The following is a 19,770-nucleotide window of genomic DNA, read 5'->3' as shown; positions in this document are numbered from 1 at the left end:
TTTGTTTTCTCATTGCCATGCTAACCTTCACCAGTCCTTAAGCTTTAGGGATCCTAAATGTAAATTTGTTCTTTAACATAACATTTTCCTTGTTCAAGTATAAGTGACACTCGAGTAGACATGAAAGATTCGAGACTTATTACTTGCAAGTTAGCATTTTACTGCTAATGTAGCCTGCCACCCTTTAGCTCCTAGTTTTATGGTTGCCTAATTATAGCCCGCAGGCCTAGGGTGGTCCTTTGCTACTTCAACTGGAATGTAGCTTCCAGTGAATTCTCCCCATTAGGACCTCCCACTGAGTTATTGATTATTAAGGTAATGCACTTTTAGTGTTGTATCTTTAACATGGAAATGTAAAAATGAATGGCTTGCTGTTGAAGGATTGCAAAAAGAAGAAAGAAACTTCCCTAATGCAGAGTCCTCTGTGCTATTTAGGTTACCTTTAATTTCAAACATTGTCAGAAAAGCACAGTTTACCTGTCAAGTGATTATATGAATGGCATTTTATTACCATATATTTTAATTTCTAAAGGAAGACAATTTGACATAGAAAAGCTGGCAATTTTTGTCTTAGAATGGAGAAGAAGGGAGAGGGAAAGAGGGAGGGAGGGGAGGGGAGAGAGAGAAGGAGAGACAGGGAGAGAAGGAGGTGGGGATGGAGGAGAGGAGGAGAGATGGGAGGGGGTAGGATGGAAAGGAGGGAAGGAAACATGCTTAAATTCACCAGACTAATTTTTTTCTGGTAAAGAAAGTATAAAGATGGCCCCTATCTGGGCAACCTTCATATTAATGAAATGTTCTGAAAATGGACATCTTATCTAGGCAGTAGGAAACAAAAGAGAAAGGGAGGTGAAGCCTCTTCATTATTTAGATGGGAAAAATATGACTCTGGGTTATAACAGAACAATCCTTTATGAGGAACCTTCCTGGGAGCCTACACACAAGATAAATCCCTGCAAACGGCACACAGGAAATGGACTTTGTTAGATAAATTGTCTGGAGGTGAACCTTTGGTTGATAGAGGTTTCTCTCCCCTCTGCACGCAGAAGACACTTTCATTTGTAGAGCTGCTCTTCAGGGCTGATGTCCACGATTTAAGCGGCAGGAGCAGCACTGTTGGGCGAGTAATAAGGAAAAGAGGATGAATTGGGTGGGTGCCCCTTGAATCCCAGCTTCAGTGCCCAGACCAGCGCCTTATTTTAGGTGAATGCAGAAATCAGAAGCTGATAAATTCACTCGACTCTTGGAAAAGAAACTGAATCATCGATCACTTTTTTAACTGCAAGATCTATTGAAAATAGACCCAACAGTGAGTCTCAGAGGTGTTCATGATTAGTTTTCGAGAATTCAGGAATCCTGCTGTCTTTGCACGCCTGCAAATGATAAAATACTGTTTGCTTGCAAGTTACATAATGTATTATCTGAAAGCATGCTGAAAATACAAAATGCTATCCAAATGTTAGTAGTAGCATTTCATTGTCATATTTTCTTTCTTGATGAAAGTAGTGCCAATTTGCAAATTTAAGTGCAGAAGACAAATCTAAACTTCAGAGGCCAACTGCCTTTCATGCAATGATTTGGATGGAGAGGCTTAAATCCTAAATGGTCCCCAAAAGGGCCAATTATCATTCACTGACTATTATAAGCACTGATATTATTTGTCAGCCAGGTTCATCTGTAGATCTTAAAAACTTTTCTAAATAAGTGCCATTAGCCAGGCCCCTCTGAATGATGTCTCAGGAGGAGATCTCAAGACACAGACTCAGCTTCAGATGTAGAATAAATTGAGAGTCAGGGATGAGCGTCAAACAAAGCCACTGACCTACCAACTAGAATCTGCTTTGTCTCAGAAGCTTGGTATCCAAGAGACCCTTGAAAGCAAATAAAATGCTAACAGCCAGTAATTAACTTTAGGGTGGGTCCTAGTTTAATAGGAAGGTGCTGACTTTTTTATTAGTGGAAGGAATGCTTTTAATTGGATTTGTTAATAACACCCTCTGAGCCATATATACACTGGGACAGCACTTAGACTATAAATTTAAACTTTCAGACTTGAGTTGCCAGAGAGAAAGTACAATAATACTCTTTTCCCTCAAGGGAAGGGCTAGACTAAAATAAAAGGGAATCCTGGAGATAGGCATCAGAGGAGCTAAGAGTTGGGTAGGAACCTAGGGTTGGGAATAATTTGCTCAGAGGCCAAGTGGAGTCATAGTCAGCCCCCTCCCCTCCCTTCACACAACGGTCAGACTCATACTTGATGAGTTGCAAATGTTGTATGAAGCTTTTTGCTTTTTTCCTTTAGGATAAGTTTCCTGTCTCATTAAAAAAAAAAAAAAGTCCCTACAAACTTTTAGCTCTCTTTTAAGCAAACTGCTGTCTGTATGCTGTAATTAAGTTTCATTTTTTTTGCATTGACTCTGCCGGATAGAGGGTGCCATAAATCATATGAACAAATGTTCGAGCTAAAATCCTCTCTGTGAGCACCATAATTTAAGTGAATTCATTCTCAGTTCACCTCTTGGAGACATGATCTCATAGCATCTGTTCTGGACAAAGATAGCTGTCTTCATTACCTGGGAAAACAGCAGTGAGTTTATTAGAGGTTACTCTAGATGGACCTTTTCTTCGTTTATTCATTCATTCAAATATTTAGTGTTTCTATTTCTGCAAAAGACTTATATGTATATTTGTGTGGGTATATTTGTGTGTGTGTGTGTCATAAAAGAGTTTAAAAAAAAGCAATCAGTTTTTACTGTTTTGCTGAGAAATCATCCTTCCATCCATGTATCTGGACACTGGCTAGCCAGTGATACATAAACAGATAGCTCTGCCCTTTCTCTGGGCTGCATTTGCCCCCAGCAGTATATAAGAAGGAGTTTGGGCTATGGCCTCAGGGGTGCTTTTTCTTGCAATCTCCTTGTCCTTGTTGGGCAGAATTTCAGCAAGGCCTGTGTTCTCCTGGGAGAGGAGATTTGTTTGATGATTTTATTGTGCCCTATTTTGATTAGCTTGTATGGTGAACACTATCTTAAGATGAAAAATAGACTGCACTTCGTTGCAGCTTGAGCTGTCAAGAGCAGCAGGAGCTGTTTAGTCTTAGTTTGCCTTAAACACTACTGCAGTGTGACAGCTTGACAACAGAGCTTCTTCCCACCACTTCCCAAGGTTCACTGGCTATTGTTGGTTAGAGTTCTTGTTATTCATATTCTTTTTTTCTTAATTGGACTATAATTGCTTTATAATGTGTTAGTTCCTGCTGTACAATGAAGTGAATCAGCTATATGTATTATTCAGATTCTTAATTAACATGAACTGAAACATACTATGGTTGACCACAAGCCCCACCACTCCCTAGTACCTATGTCTTCACCCTTGCAGGTGAGACTTCAGCACCTATTAACTTAGACAATGGCAGATCTCTTCAGGTTAGAGTATAGGGCTGCTACAGCATTTTACAAAGTGCAAAATTGGTATGTAGGTCAAATCTTCATGCGAGATTAGTTAGATTGAAGCATGGCAGATAGATGGGGAAACAGTGGAAACAGTGGCTGACTTTATTTTTCTGGGCTCCAAAATTACTGCAGATGGTGATTGCAGCAATGAAATTAAAAGAAGCTTACTTCTTGGAAAGAAAGTTATAACCAACCTAGACAGCATATTAAAAAGCAGAGACATTACTTTGCCAACAAATGTCTGTCTAGTCAAGGCTATGGTTTTTCCAGTAGTCATGTATGGATGTGAGAGTTGGACTATAAAGAAAGCTGAGTGCCGAAAAATTGATGCTTTTGAAGTGTGGTGTTGGAGAAGACTTTTGAGAGTCCCTTGGACTGCAAGGACATCCAACCAGTCCATCCTAAAGGAAATCAGTCCTGGGTGTTCATTGGAAGGACTGATGTTGAAGCTGAAACTCCAATCAATACTTTGGCCACCTGATGCAAAGAGCTGACTCATTTGAAAAGACCTGATGCTGGGAAAGATTGAGGGCAGGAAGAGAAGGGGACAACAGAGGATGTGAGGGTTGGATGGCATCATCGACTCGATGTACATGGGTTTGGGTGGAATCCAGAAGTTGGTGATGGACAGGGAGGTCAGGTGCGCTGCGATTCATGGGGTCTCAGAGAGTCGGACATGACTGAGTAACTGAACTGAACTGAACTGAACTGAATCAGGATCATCAAAATCTTTGAGAGGCCAGAATGTTGAGCTTAGTAACAAGATAGATTTTTAACAGGGAGCAATATGAAGTCCTTCACTTATGCTCAATAGACCAGCTGCATAAATACAGAACGAAGGAGAATGGTTTCAAAATAATCATGCCTGTGTTTAAAAAGATGTAGGCTTTTCATTGACAGCAGGCTCAACAGAAGTCAATCATAGAAGACGTGACTGCAAAAAAAGTTTCTTAACAATTTGTGGTGACAAGTTTAGAAGTGTGGAATCCAGATCAAGGGAAGGATGTGTCTGTGAGCTGCACCGTTTACACTTCACACAAAGACATTAAGCAACTGGATGTCATTTGAGAAGTAAGCTGAATGGGGGGAATTGAAAGCCATTTCCTGTAAGTAACAGCTGAAGAAACATGAAATGTTACCCTAATGAGGAAGGGACTTGAAGAATCTATGATTGTTTTTTTCGCGAATATTTCAAAAGCTCCTGTATGGAAGAGGTACTATCTTGTTCTCTCTTGGCTAAGAGAATCATACTCAGTTGATAGAATGTGTGCAGAAGTTTAAACCTGGTTTTTCATTTGTACATACTTATATGAATGAATCAGGAATAGAAACCCATGATCATTTTTTTCCTCTATGGACAATCTTTTCACTGCTCAATTTGAGGAATATGAGAACTGCATTATCCTACTTTCTGGAGGTAGGGCAGGAATAAAGAGGGCAGCATTACTGATCCAAAGTGCTACATGGGTAAGGATGCTTTGAGAGAAAGATGGCAGGCAGGTAAGGGTTCAAATGCAGACAGCCTAAAATGCAACACTCTCAAGTCAAACTTCATTTTCCAGGTAATGCAAACAGCTAAGCAGAAACAAAAGGCATATCACAATAGCCCATAAGCGAGGAGGACTTTATTAGACCACATGGATGGAGAATATCCGCTTAGGACACCCAAGAACTGAAGTGGGTGGCATTTCTAGGCCAATTCAGCCAGGAATTCAGTCTAGGCATTTCTCATTTTACAATAATCTACTATTAGTGGAATACTTGATAAGGAACTGGAGAAGAAGTCTGCAAAGTAGGCTGTCTATGTCTCCACAGCCCCCAAATTTAGTGAATTTGATTAATTATTTCTTGGGCATGGATTGAAGCAAATGCTTTCAACTTATTATCTGGATATCATGGAACATAAAAGGAGCCAATGGGGATAGAATTGACACTCTTTCCAAAACTCTGGCTCCCTTGACCTTGGACATACATTTAAGATATATTTAGTTTGCATGTTTTCTCTCCCTATTGAGGTGAGAAGAATTTACATGTCTACCACTAGTTCCTCAGAACCACATGAAATGCCATAGATACAGATGGGCTGAGATGTGGCAGTACTTTTGCTCTTCTTTGTCTTCCAGACTTTACAAATGAGGCAATCCTTCTTATCTATCCATGTGTCTCAATAATCAGTGCTCTGTTTCTTATGCCAGGCTTCACCCTAAAGCTGTTCTGGGTGGTGGTGAAAATTTAAGACATATTTATAACATATACTTACACAGTATAGGTTATTATGACTACAATTGCTACTATTTTTATGATTCCTGATCCTATGGTAATCCAGGGGGCAGCTAATAACTCCCTTGGTGCAAACTGTTTACCCATAAACACTTTCATGAAGGCTGAGTGGCAATTAAGGTAATGGTCCTGGTGTAGGTAAAGGTAAATGACCTCGTTAAGGCCTCGGCCGAAATGGTACCCCGGTGACCTGAGAATGTTAGTAAGCAGAAGTTTACTCACACTGAGTATTTTATTTGCCATATTTCAAGGACTCTATCATTATTGTTGTTTGCTTCCCATCCATTACAGCACGACACGAAGATGCTGGATTTGGGTTGAGACCCTGTGTACATATGTGCATGCCCAGCAGATCTGAACTGCTGGCTAGAAGCCTACACATCTTGACGTGCAAGTTCACTTCTGTGGGTGACAGTCAGCTCCTTCATTCTCAGGAATTAGTGGCATTAATCTTGGCTTAACCACACTCAAATCCTGTAATCACTCATCTGCTGATTTGTTTCAGCCAATGTCATAAATCCATCTAAATCCTTTACCTATGGAGAGAAAGAGAGAGTGAACCCTACAAAGAATTATTCACTTGGCTAGCCTGCTGGTGCTATCATAAAACGCTGCTTAATTATTACTAACACTACAACATTTAATGGATCTCCATTATGGGACTGCTAATCCTTTACTCTCTGTGTGTGGTGGGCTCTTTGAAGAGAACATGGATGATGCCCAAGGTTATTTCCTCACCAACAAAGTGACCACTGCCTGTAAAGCCTTAGGGCTTCAAGTTGCCCAGCACAGCCAGAGCCAAGTCTGAGCCAGGATTTACTTACTGGGAGCACAAGGTCAGTCTTGATCCTTTAAAGGGCTGAATGCTCCATTTGCATAGTCCTACCTCAATCAAGAGAGAGAGGGAATGAGAAGATTGAAGTTCTACCATATTGTTCACAGAGACATTCTATAAATGTCAAAGGGTCAAGATATTCAATAATAGCATGTTAAACAATATAACAGGGCTCACCAGTAATTAAAAACTAAACAGACCATAGTCTACATAAAGATACAATCCACTGAGCCTAAAATATAAGCAAGTTTTCAGTGCTTCCTCTGCCACTTCTAGGTGTAAGACTGTGAGTTACTGATTTTACCACTCCTCACAGGGCAGAGCTTAACCTGGTAGGGCTAAGTGAGTGGGAAGGGGCTCTGGGTTGACCCCATCTGGTCGGAGGGAGGACAGCAATTCTGTCCATAGGTTCCAGCAGGTATAACCACAAAGGCATGGACCATAGTGTGTGTGTGTGTGTGTGTGTGTGTGTGTGTGTGTGTGTGTGTGTGTCCACGTGCACATATGTATCCACATGTGCATTTCATCAGTCTTCCTAGAGCAAAGGGCTTTGTCTATCAAAGAGCTGGCCGAGTGTATTCCTGCCTCATGAAAGTCACGGTGATGGCCAGCTGTCGTGGGCTGGAAACCAGGTGTCTGAACAGCCCACCCATTCCCCCAATCTTTCACGGAAACCACTGTCATTCTTACAACGCAAACAAAGCATGTGCTCTCCCGTCATACTCTAACACTGTGACAAATTGTCCCATCTTCCTTCTGACCTAGGACTTGAAGGTTTCCACTGATTTAGAAAGCAATCTGGCAGCCAAAGGGAAATTTCTCAGGGACCTCCCCTCCAGCAAAATTTTGCAATGTCATAATTCTTCAAAGAGCCAACAGTTTAAATGAGAAAAGCATACATTTTCAATTAAGATTCAGATTATGTTTAATATCACTCTTTAGGCATCAAAATGGGAATGGATAACCCAAACCATACCAAAATCAGAAGAAAGAAGCAGCACAGATTCCAGCAGCCCTTGTGTCTGGTCCAGATGGCATACTCTGAGTCTGCAAATTTATTCACAGATCGAGAGGGTTGTGCTTTGCTTCACTTTTAAGACTCCGCACAGGTGGCTTGGTTTGTCTCTGCACAAAAGGATTACAACAACTGAGTCAGGGAAGGACTCAGTCATCAATGCACTGCCCATGCCACCTGTCTGGCAGCTTCTTGAACTAGAGACCAGCATGTCAGAGGTTCAGAGAAATCTGAGGTTTGCAGAGGCCACTGCACGAGGGATTTAGCACTCCTGTCCCCTCCCCTAGCCCTTAATACTGCCAGCTGGATTGAGCACTCCCAGCATGGAGGGGCCCAACTGGTCTTTCCTGTTTTCTTTGACACTGTTGTTTCCTTAATCCTCCCCTTAGAGTAGCTAATCCTCACTTAACCACTAGTTAAGGACGTCGTTCCCACCTGGAAGGCTGAGGCAAGCAAAGCACGGGGCACTGGATACAGTTCAAGGCAGCTAGAGACTGATCTAGAAAGACTACCTTTAGAGCAGAAAAAAGTCCACGTGCAGGAAAGGATGGCCAAATAAGTTAACATTTCTATGATGCAGTACATATTCATGTGTAAATATTTTCTCTGGAAAACATAGAAAGCAGAAAGAGGTGTTTTACTCTGGAAGCCAAGAAGGAAAAAAAAAAAAAAAAACACTCAGCAGGCAGCCTGGCCAGGATGAATTATGCCATTGAGGAAAGTCTTAGTGAAGGTGTTTCCTGAAGCTCGCTTCACAAGACCAGGCACACTCAGGTAACAGCTGATGCCCGGGCATCAAGTACCGGAGCCAGAACATGGCAGGAAGCAGATGGTGTCATATTTCCTGGGTCTCATTGTCCAGTTGAGTTCAGCGCCTGCCAAGTACAAAATGAAATGCCTCTCCTCTCACAGAGCATCGTGTATTCGGCTGACTGCGGAGGTGGCTGCAGCGGCCCAGGCCAGTTGAGGAGAAAGCAGAGGACACCCAGGCCCAGGTACTTTTCCGCAGCAGGAGGTCACCCTATCTTTTCATCCATTTAACAGACGGAGCAGAGTGGTTTGCAAGTCAGATGCTGAGAAAAGCTGTGGAAATTCAGTCACAGCAAAAAAAGAGAAACAGCCAGGCGAACTCTGAGGTGGCCAGATGGACAGTGAGTTCACAGGTCATCAAATCAGTCACACAGTGCCACACGAAGCAGCAGGCTTGTGCTAACAGGGAAGACCCACCTGGCAGGCTGGCAGACAGGCATGCAGAGCATAACACAGCCACCCAAGAAGAGGCTGAGCAGAGAGAGGCAAGGAAACGGGGCTCCCCTCCAAACCCTACTGGCCTGGCCTGCATCAGCATCCCTCCTGTGGGTTAAGTAAATGTCTGTGAAGAGAAAATATGTACCCCTCTTGAGTTACATTGTGACCACTTCCTGAGCAGCAGCTCTCTACAAATTAAGTGTTTTTTTGCTCATCAGCATGCTACACAGATAATTAGTCAGTCATTTCAACCTATGAGCAAGGTCCTGGGGCCCAGTTGTAAGACCCAAGTATGTTGATGGGAGTAGAGAAAGGGACAGGGATAAAGTCACAGGCTGCAAAGTGGAAAGGAAGCCTAAGGGTGAAGAGGAGGACAAAGGGGGTCAGGGAGAACTCAGGGATCAGCCTCAGCAGCAGGGAGATTGTGGGGGACAACATGGCAGAGAGGGAAACAACTGGCGTTCAGTCCAATCAGGTTTTCAGCTTGCCCAGGTTTGTGGTCTTGGGCGAGAGACTCCCATTTCTAAATCTAGGTGTTCCCACTTGTAAAATGAGAAGAAGGGTCTCCGCCGTGAGGAGCTGTGTGTGACCTGGGCTCACGGTGGGAACCTTCCCAGATAATGATTTATTGAAATTTAACTTAAGGGGAACCTTAACCTCCAGAATCAGAATTAGTGCTTTAGGACAGTTCAAGTCACAAATATTAACACTAGATGGTCAACCGAGAAGCTTAAGCAGAACAGAGAGTGTGCATTGACTCATTTACTAGGGCGTCTGGGGCATAGGTACTTTCGGTGTAGAGTCTCACTGGCACCACCAGGGCTGTTCCCCTCCCTTCTTTCTTGGCTCTGCTTCTCTTTAGGTATCTGTACCCAAACTATTGCCTTCTTTTGTATGACCAAGGAAGGTGGTGACAAAAAGCCATGGTTTTCATTGTCCTGAGCACCTGGTGTGCGGGAGCCATTCCTGGCCAAGACAGACACCTTCACCCCGCCAACCACCCTGGGCTCTAGCCCCAGGGACAGCTCTGGGCATAGCAGGCCCTGCAAGCTGTGGTCTTCCTCTATCCACCTCCTGGTTGATTTTCTCTTCAGCCATGCTCTGAATGGCAGCAAACTGCTGATTCTGAAGTCCTGCCCCAAACACTCACCTTGTAGCCCAGGCCCTGATATGCTGACTCCCTCACATCAGCTCCACTCTGGACTGTGCTTCAGGGGAGCTGTGCTACTGATCATCGGTACACCCAGATGTCCTGTGCATTCCGGAACACAGCATCTCTGCTCTGATAGTTTTCGGCCTCTCTTTTTTTCCCTACCTATGCTCCTTTCCTTCTCTTGCCCAGATTTCCAGATGCTTTGAATCTAGAATCTATGCTCATTGTTCCTCATCTTTGTCCCTTTCCTCCTTTACAAAATCCTCAGGAGGGGATCTGCTCTTCTCCTATGGCTTGGCCGTCCCGCCTGTAGACATCCATAGCCTCCTGGGACAAATTTCTACTGCCTTGAGAACACCAACATCTAAGACGTCTGGGATTTGCCCTCTGTGGTGGGAGCATTGACCACCATGCTACTTGTGTAGAAAGACCATCCATTCATAATTTAAAATATTAGAGGCAATTAGCTCCAGGAGAGCCCCAGAAAATGAAAAAGATACCAAAGCAATATTTAGACCCATAGAGGAAAAGCAGAACTGCTGGCAAGCACTGGTAACTTGTTCCAACTTTAGTTTCCTATCTCCCCCCCACCCCTTATGCTTGCACTAGGCAGACCAGAGGCATAAGAGGGATTAATGTTTAACAAGTTGAATAACTAATTGTCTACTAATGAGTCCCCCCTTAGGCTCTTACTGAAGTGGGTGTCATCTGTAAAAGCAGTATTTTGTGGAGGCTTGAAGGCCTCTAATGACACATCATAAATATTCTTTGAAAAATTAAAAGACACAGTAACACTGATCTCTCTTTTTGGCTTTTTAAGGACTCTTCAGTCTCTAGGAGCCCAAGTCTCAGAGGATCATTGTGAGTACTAGCTAGACTCTAAACTTCAGACCATTTACAAAGTCTGCATTCTCTCTGGGAAGGGAACACCCAGTTCAACCTTAGTCCCAGACACACACTGAGGCTTCCCTGGTGGCTCAGTGGTAAAGAATCTTCCTGCCCATGCAGGAGACACAGGTTCGATCCCTGGGTCAGGAAGATGCCCTAGAGAAGAAAATGACAACCCACTCCAGTATTCTTGCTTAGAAAATTCCATGGACAGAGAAGCCTGGGAAGCTATGGTCCCGGGAGTCGCAAAAGGAGCCGGATGGGACTTAGCAACTAAAACAAACAGATACAACCCCCCTGCAAACACAAGTACAGGCGAATTCACTGTACATGAGGTAACAGAAAGAACCCCAGATTGTAAGAGAGAACACAGTCTTACTAAATCTTAATTTCTACTTGGCCGCCAACAGAGTTGAGAGAACATGGGCAAATCACATGCCCTCTTTGATGCACAGATTTCCCATCTAACAATTAGGAGGTTGGAATAAATCATGGCTTCAATTAACTAGTTTTACTATGTGGAAACAGACAAGTCTAACAACATGAGAAGTTTACAGTCTGCTGGATCAGTCCAAATTGTAGACTAAAATGACAACAAACTACAGAGACAATGGATTCTGTTTTCATGATATCTATTCCCAATACACACAATCTGGCACATAGCACATGCTTGTAAATAAAAATTGGATGGACGGATGTGGGGATGGATGTGTAGAGGGACATTTAGATGAACTGATGGTTAGATGTGTGAATAGAAAATTTAAGAGATGTATGGAGAGATAGATAGATATATGGGTATACAAGGGTAGGAAGATGAAGGCTGGGTGAATAGATGTGAATGACTATGGAAGAATATTCAGATAATTTATTACTATTAAGTAGTATGGAAGCCAGAAAGAAACTGAAGACAAGATCTGCATTGTCTCAAGGATCATGGGTGAACCACACAGGTATTTGAGGCACTTCTTTAGCTCTTCCTGAAGCCAAAGGGAGTGAGTTGTGTGCACAAATAGTAAAGTTTTACCCATAGTAAATTGGCTGGTATGGCAAACCTTACAATGAAATGATTCAGACAAACATTTCTATGTTACATTAAGTCTAGAGGCAGGTTCATATGTATTCTCTTGTCTTAGGGCCGTGATCTTCTCTAAAATTTGGGAGTTTACTTTTTGTTGAAGTATAGCTGATTTCTCTCAAAATTTTTTGAAAGCATGAGATGAGTACCTTCAAAGTCACACTATCAAATACAATGTGATTTTGAATGGAGTTCACTTAAATAACCTCTCTGTATACATTTTAAAACAAATGCCAGTTTATCGAGTAAGCCCTGAGAAGAGCACTGGGCTTTGAGTCAATGCCCCCAGCCCACACCTCTTTCATTTATTCACTCATATAACAAGTTTTTCGACAAATAAGAATTAAGCCCCTACTGTGTTCTGGGCACTGTGTTAGAAAATGTAGTAGGGAAGCGAAAACAGAGGCAGCGCAGCACACCCTGCACCCACGGCCCTTCCTCTGCTCTTAGTCCACAATGCTTTATTCTCACATCACTGCTTTTCTTGGCTTTTCCCAGAGAGATGGAGAAGAGAGATGTGATTACCCTCCTCAATTCTCTCTCCTTACTTCTGAGAGGCATTTTGCTCACCTGTGCTTTTGAAAGACACTAACACACACACAAAGCTTGATTTTTTTTTCCAGATCTGTTCCAGTCCCCATTACCTTTCCTCCCCTACTATAGTTAGCAGAGTCCTCATGCCTTAATTATGTAGCCCCCCTGGCAGACACTAGCTCAGCCCCATGCTGAGCAAGTTAATGTTCCTGGGCATCGCTACCCTCCCACTTCTTGCCCAATGACTTTCCTTCCAGGTGAACTGAATGGATTGGCTCTTAATGTGCAGTTTCCCTGAAATCTCACATCACCATGGGTCCCTATTGTGTCACGCCATAGAGACAACGGTAACCAGCTCGAAACACAAGTTTCATGGATTCTGAGCCTAATGATGAGCCAGGATATCCGATCCTTGGGAACTTAACAGAGACTCTGCTGTAACAAAAATAGAGCAGAAGTTAAGAATATCTTAATATCCAAAATCTCAGAGGATTTCTTCTAAAGCTGTGCTGTTTACCCGCCTAATACCACTGGCAATTCAAAATCAATGTAATACAAGCATTTACTACAAACATACCAAATGCCCAATAGGATATAAGTCTGGTCTGTGACACCTTCACTAATAAGGGATGACAGTGAACAAGCAATAAAACAGGCTTCAGGATTTTTCGACACTCTCGCCCCTAATGTGCATGGCATTCCCTGCTCAGAGAGGGTGCCACATTATTACCATGGGAGAACCACAGGACAATAAAGATCATTCCAAGGCATTCTTCCAGATGAGCAACCTAGAATAACACTGCTCAGCTGAGAATTAAAACGGGGAGTTGGCAGGGTCTTCCAGGGATGTGTCACCCAGGATTTTAATCACCAATGACTGCTGGCAAAATTAGCTTTAGGAACAGAGGAAAGTAGCCCTTCTCTATGCGGGGTACAAAATATCTACTCATTTGCTGATTACCCTCTCTGACCTTCCTCCTCTCTATGAGTTAGCAAGAATACACATTCAAAACTTAACACATTAGGACTCAGTGGGCATTCACACTGGCCATTCCCTCAGCCCAGGAGGCTTTTCCTCCAAAAAACCCACAGCTAACTCCTTCAAATCTCTTCTCCTGGAGACTTTCTCTGCGCATTCTTATGAAAATAACCTCTGTCACCCATACCCTGTTGTACTTGTCTTTATACTCTTAGTGTAGGTTTATTATCTGTCTCCCCAGCTAGGAGGTATGTTTCCATAAAGCAGGTACTTTTTTCTATATTGTTCAGCACTAATTCCAGAGACAACACAGTGGCTGGCACATATAGGTGTTCAATAACTATTGTTGAATGAGTGAATAGCTTTTTTTTTTTTTTTATCATGAATGAGCCCATTCTCTTTTCTCTGCCAAAGAACACCAAAGTAAAAATCAGGAGAAGATGAATACAAGATAAACTCTGCCATTAACTAGCTTCGTGATTCTGGCAAAGTGAGTAAAACTTAAGGCAGTGATGGGGGAGAACCCTATCTCTTCTATCCATTAGGTTTCTATCTGATTTTTCCTCAAATGTTTCCAATCTCCTGTAGCACCCCTCTGGGTGGTGATGTGACTCAGCGTGATGGATGAGGTAGGCTGAGAAACCAGATGTGGCCAGTTCAGCCCCTTCCCCCTCATTGGCCAGCCTGTGGAAAGTATATCTCATCTACTCTGGGCCATGCAGTAATCTTGTGATTAAATTAGTGCCCCCTTATAGGACAGAGAGGGTTGTAGAGGTCCTATATTGTCTGTGGCTGAAGGCTGAGTCAGTTTAATTCGGGGCTGTTAGCATTGGTATACCTCTCATGGCTCTTGTCTACACCACATTCTCTAACTTACTCTTTGTCAGAAATAAAAGTGTACTCTGATCTCCATCCACCTATTCTGTTGTTGATTTCAACTGGTTCAGAACACATACATATGGCGAAGGAAATGGCAACCCACGCCAGTATTCTTGCCTGGAGAATTCCATGGACAGGATTGAAAAGAGTCGGACACGACAGCACACAGTACACATAAATGTGTGTGTGCACTAAGTCGCTTCAGTCACGTCCATCTCTTTGCAACCCAATGGACTGTAGCCCGCCAGGCCCCTGTGTCCATGGGATTCTCTAGGCAAGAATACTGGAGTAGGCTGCCATGCCCTCCTTCAAGGAATCTTGCCCACCCAGGGATCAAACCAGGGTCTCTTGTCTCTTCTGCATTAGCAGGCAGGTTCTTTGTCACTAGCATCACCTGGGAAACCCCATACACACACACACACACACACACACACACAGAGCTCTTCCACAGCCCTAAGTATAAATAAATATGTAAATGTGAACATTATGTTTTCTCTATGAACCATGTATATTAATAAAGTATGGATATGTGTTTTTCACTGAACATATTATGAGTTCTCTCTTTTGTCAAGAAGTATAAAGAGAATAAGGTATATATTTATAAAATACTTACATATAGAAGTATGTATATGAGTACATATACATAATAATATTTCTATTACAAACACACATATACTCAGAGATAAAGGAGGAAGATATAAATTGTACATGTGTGAACATTTCTCTCCATATAAATAGGGAAGGATGGTTATAAAATTTGAGAGTCCACTTTTAGAAAAATAGGAATTAACCTTAAAAAGGAAGGAATGATTGGCATGAGTGGTCATCCAAAATATTTGAGTAATAAGAGCATGTTGTAAGAAATGGGTCAGCTAAAATTTTAAGAGAAGTCTATATGTAAACTCTACTCCTATCCCCATCATCACCCCAGATGACTATGCTAACTATGGCAAGATAGTTCTGAAGCACAGTGAGAAGAACAGAAAACTAAGGTCAGATAACAGGGGAACTGTGATGATGTGGGCAATCCCCCAGTGGGGGCAATCCCTGAGAGGAACTAGACATGGGAAAGAGATGGAGAGAAGGCAGAGCAGTTGAGTCAGTGTATAGGATAAAAGACAGAACCCCCTTGCCTGTATTTGGTGTCATGTCCATCTTGAACTGCTTACAAAAGGTTCAAGGAGGGCTTCCCCGGTGACTCAGTGGTAAAGAATCTGCCTGCCATGTAGTAGACACAGGTTTTATCCCTGATCCAGGAGAACCCCACATGCCACAGAGCAACTAAGCCCATGCCAACAACTATTGAGTCCGTGTTCTAGATCCACAGAGCTACAACTACTAAAGCCCACGTGTCCAATGCCCATACTCCACAACAAGAGAAGTCACTGCAATGAGAAGCCTGCTCACCTCAACTAGAGTAGTCCCCCCTCTCCACAACTAGGGAAAAACCCACACAACAATGAAGACCCAGAACAGCCATAAATAAATACAGTGTGCTTATAAGTTTTTTTTTTAAAAAAGGTCCAAGGAAGAACTCTCAAAGGGAATAAAATGATACACGTATTTCTTTCACTCTGAGTTGTACATTTTTACACACTTTAACATTTCTGAACTTGGAATGCATCTTAGAAATGACAATGCCTCCTAATTTTGTTGGCAGCCTTTTTTTCCTCAGTGGTGTGTAATGTAATGGTGCATCTTGTAACTAATAGAATCTTCAATTTGGGGTATACAGTGATTCTTGTTCAGTTTTCTATAATGAATTATATGGAAAGCATCCAGAAATGTAGTTTAGAGTACTGTGTTCTTTGCTCACAAATAATAACTTGAAATGTGCTCTGGTATGCCACCATCAAATATATGAAAGAAATAAGGTTACTCCAATGAAATCTGGGAATATGTACCAAGAATTCATAAAGTTTGGATCCTTATTTGCAGAAATTCTATTTTATAAAATATATCTTTAATGAAAAATGAGAAACCCATAAAAGTCTGTGTATAAAGATGTATTTTAGGCTTCTTTTATACTAAATCAAAAATACTACAAAATACTCAAAATAAGAACTGAATAAATTATGGCACATACACACAGTAGAATATTACATACTCATTAAAAGTGAAATTATAACCAGTATTAATGGATGTGGAAAATACTAATAAAATTAAATGTTAAATAGAAAACAAGATAACTGCATTTTGGATATTTTCCTAATTTTTTAAAATTCTACATACACAGGAAAAACTGGCTATCTAATGCAACAAAGTTCTAACAGCTATTGTCTCTCTTGCTGGTAGATATTCAGATGATTTTACTTCTATATAGAAGTAAAACCTATATAGAAGCAAATCTATAATAATCCTTGTATCATTTCCCTAAAGAACTTATGAGTATGAATTACCTTTTGGCTAGAAGCAACTCTTCTTCTTTTCAAAGGCAGTTTGTTTTCTCCCCTTACTTTCTCTGTTTTTGGACACAAAACTAGCTCCCCCTAAAAGTTATAGCTATCCTCTCAGAAGGGAGATCCAAGGGCCATAAAAATGCCCTTTATCCTAGATGACAAATCACGTCGGTCGAAGAAGGGCTCTCAGATTTCCTGGGCATCCAAGTCCAGAAATAAATTGCTGACTACTCACTTTCTGAAGTCCTATATCCTGAGGAGACCTTGTCCTTTATAGTAAAATGGCCCCTGGATTTCTTATAACAGAAGATAATTACCAGTGCCAGAACTAGGACTTACAAAAATCATTTATTGTCTTTACACTTGACCTTGGCCCATCCCTGGGTCCAGGAAAAAATTTATGGTTCCATGTAATTCACATAATCTTATGAAGAAAACAGACTATTCCTTTTTTCTTTTTTTTGTTTTCTGTGGGAGAGAGGGTATGAATTATATTTCCCATTTAGAATTGGGCTTCCCAGGTGATTCAGTGGTAAAGAATTCACCAGCTATGCAGGAGACCCAGGTTCAACCCCTGGGTCAGGAAGATCCCCTGGAGAAGGGAATGGCAACCCACTCTAGTATTCTTGCCTGAAGAATCCCATGGACAGAGGAGCCTGGGGGCTACAGTCCATGGGGATGGAAAAGAATTGAACATGACTTAGCAACTAAACAACAACAACAGCAAGCTGCTGCTTAGAGATACCTAATGACTTGCCCAAGATCACACAGCTAAAAAGCAGCAGAATAATTTTAGGCTCTGAAACCGGTGCTTTTTTAGTCACCCACATACCATGGAAAATGTTCTTCTCATGGCCAAGTTCGCCATCCTGAGAAAGCCCAGTGCCTCCTCCCCCACTCTTTCTACAGTTGTCTGGATGGATGGTAACGAGGGGAGGACAGAGTGCAAAGAAGGGAGAATGCGTCACATGCCACGAAGTTCTGCCTACAGGAAGTTCACAAAGCTTCCTGAAGGTACCGCAAAAGGCAAAAGCGGAGAGGGAGACTAAGAGCCTAAATCAAAACAAATAATGGGTAATAAGAAATTGGAGAAGACTTCATGCAAAACAAGTAGATAACATAGGGTTCTTTAAGTCCACCCATGGAAATTAGGTATATAGAAAAAAGAATTTTCTCAGTACAGCTGTGCAAAGTAAAACTGGAGAAGCAAGGCCAGGCAGTAAAGGGGAACTGAACACCGCCAAGCCAATTTCATTCATACCTCATGCTTCTGAAAAGCTGCTTTTGAAAATTAAGGTGGAATATGATTGTTAATTCCTGTGTAGTTGTAAGTTCCAGCCATTTCCCAGCTCTGCCTCTTTCATAAATGGTTTGCAAATACCTCTTTTGTTCCTTCTCCTAACCTATAATTGCCAACGATGGGACTGAACTCAGAACAGGTAAATCAGGATCCCAAGGAGAAGGGCCCACACACCTGCATTTCTTAAAAGTCCCTGAAGTGACTCTAATGTACTGCCAGGGTAGCAGAATGCTGACTGGGATTATCCATTATGGGGAAATAAGCAGGGGAAGAATCAAACACTTAACATAAGAAGGGAAGCACCATTTTACTATTCATACACAGGTTTAGTCTTGATCAAAGGAAGAAAAAAACTAGAATTTGAATGCCAAATTATACACTAGCTTTCCATACATCTTCCCACTTACAATTTCACATAATCCACATAACTCTGTGAAGAAAACAAAGTATTCATTCTTATTTTTATTTTTTTAGTTTTGTAAATTGCATTTCCTGGTTAAAGACAGGCAACTGATGCTCAGGGCTGCCCAGAGGCTTGCCAAAAGTCACACAGCTAGAAAGCAGCAGAGTCCTTTTAGGCGCTGAAGCCCATGATTTTTCAGTCACATATACACCTTTGAAAATACTGTTTTCATGACCCACTGCACCATTCTGAGGAAGCCCAGTGTCATTTCCATTATTGCCAGTCCTCTTTTCAGCACTCCCTCTGTAATCAAGGCTAGTAGTTGACTTTTTTTTTTTAGTATTTGCTGGCATACCTCAATACAAATGAGCAATGATATGTATAGAAAGTGAAAATCAATGCCACTGATTAAGAAACTGTCTTGTAATTTGCCTGCCTGACACTCAGCTTTAAAAGATGCATGAGAGGACAATCTGTATACGGCTTGATTGCTTAGGAAGAAAATCCCTTTAAATGTGGACATTTCTTTGAAACTGTCAAGATAATAATGTGAATATTTGCTACACTTTACTCTGCTAACCAGGCAAATTTTCTTTATTTTTAAAATAACTCTACATGAGATACAGGTACTATTCTTATATCTGTTTTAAATGTAAGGGAATAATGACATAGAGAGCTTACGTATTCTACTCCAAATCATACTAGCTCCTAATATTTGTTACTATCTCAAGGGGAGAACTAACTATACTACCTCCATCTCTCTCCCAAAGTATCTTATAAACCAGTGCTTAGCAAATCTCCCTAAACTTCCAGCAAAAGGAAAAGTCCATTCCTATTAGAATTCAGCAGTATTTTTTTTTTTTTTTTTTTGTAAATTTGGAAATTGAGGAAAGTTTACCAGTTGTTCTGGTTAAGAAACTTCTCTGAAAAAAAAAAAAAAAAAAGAAACTTCTCTGATCTCACTCAAGACTTTGGCAAACCTCATACTTTTGAAAGTCCTGCTATTACACTGTGGCCCCATTTCCCATCTATCAGTTTTAATATTGTAATTGTTGGTATATCTCTCCCAATTACTGTAAACTTCCTGAAGGAGTGTCATAACTTATCATCTTCTTATTCCAGTGCCTCTCATTGTGTCCGTTTAAAGACAGGGAAAAATTAAATTTCAAATCAAAGGATAGATATAAAACATAGATAGTGCACTAAGCTTAAGTTTTGACACTACTTCCATAATCAAATAGTATTAATGACAAGATAGTCTAATGTAGAAAAAATATACCCATATAATCATTAAATAAATTTGAATTGGAGGACTTGATAACTCATCAGG

The sequence above is a fragment of the Muntiacus reevesi genome, chromosome 1, assembly GCF_963930625.1.
Source record: "Muntiacus reevesi chromosome 1, mMunRee1.1, whole genome shotgun sequence".
NCBI classification, from domain to species: domain Eukaryota; kingdom Metazoa; phylum Chordata; class Mammalia; order Artiodactyla; family Cervidae; genus Muntiacus; species Muntiacus reevesi.
This window is presented reverse-complemented; position numbering follows the sequence as displayed.